The sequence below is a fragment of the Mytilus trossulus genome, chromosome 8 (genome assembly GCF_036588685.1).
Source record: "Mytilus trossulus isolate FHL-02 chromosome 8, PNRI_Mtr1.1.1.hap1, whole genome shotgun sequence".
Taxonomy (NCBI): domain Eukaryota; kingdom Metazoa; phylum Mollusca; class Bivalvia; order Mytilida; family Mytilidae; genus Mytilus; species Mytilus trossulus.
Window position 1 is genome coordinate 12712923 of NC_086380.1, and position 4519 is coordinate 12717441.

The 4519-nt window shown below is 28.9% G+C and overlaps 1 long non-coding RNA gene across 1 annotated transcript; it reads right to left on the reverse strand.

Annotated features, from left to right (window-relative positions):
- Window positions 1-622: 622 nt before the first annotated feature.
- On the reverse strand, window positions 623-3820 carry LOC134682175 (uncharacterized). The gene is made up of 3 exons (XR_010100818.1): window positions 3763-3820; window positions 2121-2227; window positions 623-698 (listed from the first exon to the last, which is right to left on the reverse strand). It is a non-coding gene; the product is annotated as an uncharacterized LOC134682175 (long non-coding RNA).
- Between the last annotated feature and the right edge of the window lie 699 nt (window positions 3821-4519).

Below are 4519 nucleotides of genomic sequence, written 5' to 3' on the forward strand. Positions count from 1 at the left end.
CAAAGGATGAACGTTTCTTTACTTATAATATTAACATGACATTGACAACGTCGTCATAATTAAAATAGTGATAAACATATTATCATTGGTCCCGACTCAAGCGAGAAAATCAATCTCGTTAAGATGATCAACGACAATTTATAATTCTATACAATGCGTATGGTATATCGTCCAATACCTAAGTCCTAGCACAACATTATCACAACATCGAGTGAGACACATTATTTATATTGAAAGATTTAAAACTGATAACTATTGTATTGGATGCGATTTGCATGTTGGATCTGTTTCTATAATGACTTTTAGACAATATGCAGACCAATCTAACTTTTTTAATGCTTCATTTTAATTGATCTGCAAAATGACGTGTTCTTTTTATGTGACGTTATCGAGCATGGTCGCCGTTTTCTCTTGGGTCAGAAGAGGTATTTCAAAGGAAAGCAAGACTATTTGATATCGTTATCAAATTTGACTTTTAAAAGAACTGAGTATGTTGAGATCAAACGAACTTCGCTGCCAATCTCTCTAGGATACAACCTTCGTGAAACTTTTTTTTATAAATATCTGTTCCTATGATTATCAACTTTATACTATTAAAGTCTGTATCATATTGAATACGTTACCTATTTTGATATATATCCGAATAGCCTTGTAATATTTTTACTCCAAGTTTGTCCAGTTTTTCAGGATTCAAATTTCTATTGATTATAAAAAAAGAAATCTTATATCGTATATGCATATTGCGCTGTTTGCTGTTTGATGAATATCACTTTGCAAATAAAATCATTGATATAAGACTAGCTTGTTTTTCGTTAATCTGGATCATAATGATGTACAGTTAAACAACATGCAATTAAGATGTTTTCGTTATGGTTTAAAATCGAATTTTCTGCAAGATGAAATGGATATAGTTTGTTTTCTTATGTTATAAAATATGTGTGCTCTTGGTAAATTAAGTGACTTCATACATCTTTTTTTTTAATTCATCAGTTAATCATCTTATAATTCTATTTCTAAATAGAAATGTTTTTACATCCTTAAAACAAAGAAATACAAAAACATATAAAAAAGAAGGACATTTTTGGTAAATTTCTTTCCTATACATTTGTACAATAATAAAGAAAATCCATGTTGAGAGCTTTTTTATTGAATTGATCAGTTAATCGTCTAATAATTTTATTTTCAAATAGAAATGTTTTACATCCTTAAAACAAAGATTAAAAAAAAAACAAATAGAAAATAGGACATGTCAGTTGATAATTGTTTTGGGTTAAATTTAATTCCTGTAAATAACTAAGAACAATCCCTGTGAAGAATGAATTGTAAATTGAGTACATCAGTATTTAAGGCTCCAATATCATCAGCGTTACAAAGGTACAGGTCAACCTAAAAGTTACTAAAGTATTATGTTGAAAATCCTGTATGAAAGTAAGGCCAGCTTATCTTAGCAAAAAGACTGTTTTATATATAAAAAGTTGTGGTGTGAGTGCCAAATCTCCATCCTTGTTTTTGTTTTAAACGACACCACTTTGAATGATAACTTGAGTACAAATTTAAGGAAGTTGGTCATAATTTGATTTATATTTCAACTACCTCTAATCTTATCATTATAAAATGAATGCAAGAATTATATATCACTGGTTCTACACATAGACAAAGAAAATTGTCAATTGTCAAAAAAAAAGTCAAGGGAAAATATAATCAATAAATGACACAATTAATTTTAAATATGTTTTAGGCCGCTTATTTAAGATACATTTATCGAAATTTGAAGTATACCAAGCCGGTCGAAGGTTAATTTCATAATAATTTGGTTTTTATTTGTTTATAAACAAAACGAAATAAGTTATGATTACCAATACTAGGTGAGACCTCTATCAATAAGAGTTGACATAGTGTTGATATATTACCACTAACTATGTTGCGACGTCGAATATCAGGTATAATGCATACTTATATTGCAGTATATTTCAAACAAATTATTCCTTAAAAGAAATGTGGTACGATAAAACTAATTGCATCTTAAAGTTAAACAAAGCGATGGTAAAATTGTAATGATATTTAGGAATAGGTTCACAATTTGTTTACGACCATTAACTAATGAATACTTAGTTCCCTACCGTCCATCAACAGCATGAAAGTATGTAAAGTCCAGTCTCATTTCATCGGCTTCCTTCTCCAATCTTTGTCGTCTTTCTATTCTTCTTTTTAAATGCACAATATAAATCTAAGGTGAATGAGAAGGCAAAATTTACTATAAAAATTATATTAATAAAAATACAAAACTCCGATTAAAATTCTAAATTGAAAATCCCTAGGCAAATGTCGGTATCAGAGCTCAAGCACATCAAACAAATGGATAACAACTTCATATTTCTGACTCATTATAGGCATTTCTTATGTAGAAAATGGTGGATTACACCTACTTTTATAGCTAACTTAACCTCTCAGTTGTAAGACAGTTACATAAAATATTGAAACGTGCTTCATTGAATGATTAAAGCCTTGTTGCAATTTTAATGTCAGAGAAAAGACTTCTTTCAAAAGAAAATAAAAGATCAACGGAAATTAAAGGGACAATAAAGAATTGTATGTCCAATATTAATCAAAAGCATCAGAATAAAAGCAAAACGACTACAATAGCCTCGAAAACTTTAGTCTGATTAATTACGAGCCCATGGTTTATTATATTTTGAAAAACGTAAAAAAAATGTTTTACTACAACTATATGAAAAACATACATTGTCAATGGGCCATGACATATAAACCCTACCAGACAAACATTTCACCTTAAAATCATTTAAAAAAAACAACTGTCAGTGGTAAATTTACTACAAATGGTATAAGAAAACTTAAACTTGTCCAATGTACCATGACAATGAAGGCAATGCCAGTTGATACATGCCAAACAGAACAAAGAGTTACTAAAACACAAAATTTAACATTCACCAATGAAACTCGACAAAGAGCTCGAGATGAAAGTCAAATAAATCTACTAGGTAGCCATTTTTTCTCATTGGCAATCATACCACATCTTCTTTTTTATATGTTCACCTTATATTTTTCATTGATAAAACATTGTTTAAGGTGGTATGGGCGTCTTTCGCCATCTTGGATTGTAAAAAACAGAGAATCTAAGGTCCATATTTTCTATCAAGTTAGCAAAATTTGATGCAGGAATGCAGATATTTAATGTGAATTTTCATTTAAAAGACCCAATTTAAAAGAATATAACTTAGAAATATTAATATTTTTACAAGTGAACACTATTTTTGGTTGTTTTTTAATATTTTCAAATTGGCAATTTAAGCGGAGGTAACTCTAAAACAGTGCATTTTCTGAAGGACTCTACATGAAATTTTCCTATTTTGTCTTTTAGCCGGGAAAAAACGTACGGTGACCCTATCTTTTCTTTTGATATTCTCAAAGCATTGTCTGAAAACAATCTTTTCCTAATTTATTTTACAATTCTATCATTTTATTTAGTTTCTATTCACAACATGTTGTTTTTTCCTGTATAATCCATACAAAATTTGTTATTTTGTCACAACCTGAAGCTTGAGAAAAATGCGCGGTGACCTATCATTTTTATAATATTTTTGAACATGTATCAATAGATACTACTTTTTGACAAAGTATGAACACATTCTATCATTTTTATTTTAGACTCCCATACCACCTTAATCTTTTAGGTCATTTTTTTTTAAAGAGATTCTCTTTTAAGATAATCTTATGAACACATTATTATTCAACTAAACAAACCTTGTCAAACATCATAGTATCTGGTTTGTAAGCATGTCTCGATTCTGGCGGGAAATCTGAAAACTAAGAAATACAAATTACAATTATTGACAGCAAACACATCTTGTTTAATTTTCGACTCAAATTATGAAAAACTTCCTAATGTTTCGAAACATCAGTTTGATTTCAATATATAATTTTGTACACCAGCATTTTTTAATTGACGTATAATATATACCCTCATAGGTGTTTACACCATAAATTATAATTTATAATGTCATTTGTAAACTTTCAATTTATCAAAATACTAAGAATTCTACCCCTAGAATAGACTAACTTAACTGTAGTTTTTACGAATCCTTTCGAAATGGTTGACCTCTATTAATCTTCAACTGTAATATTTCAAATTTGACATGTTAGCTTTTTCGATTCCAGTGTCAGTGATTATTTCTTTTTTAGACAAAACGCGCGTCTGAAGTATAAATTCAAATGCCTGTATTATTTCATTGTTTTATAATTAAATATATATGATCTTTTATGGTCCTTTCTATGGTAATGTTTTTCGTTTTTCGTTATCAAACATCTCATAGAGAATATGCATATTCACAGCACAATAGCATCAGTAACAGTCAATGATTAACGGAATGAAGATATCGACGATTACATCATAAACAGTCTTATATTGAATTTAAAATGTAAATAAAAGAGAGAGAAAAGATACCAAAGGACAAATAATGAAAACAGTGATTTTTACGTCAGTGTATATAGTGCGAATTAT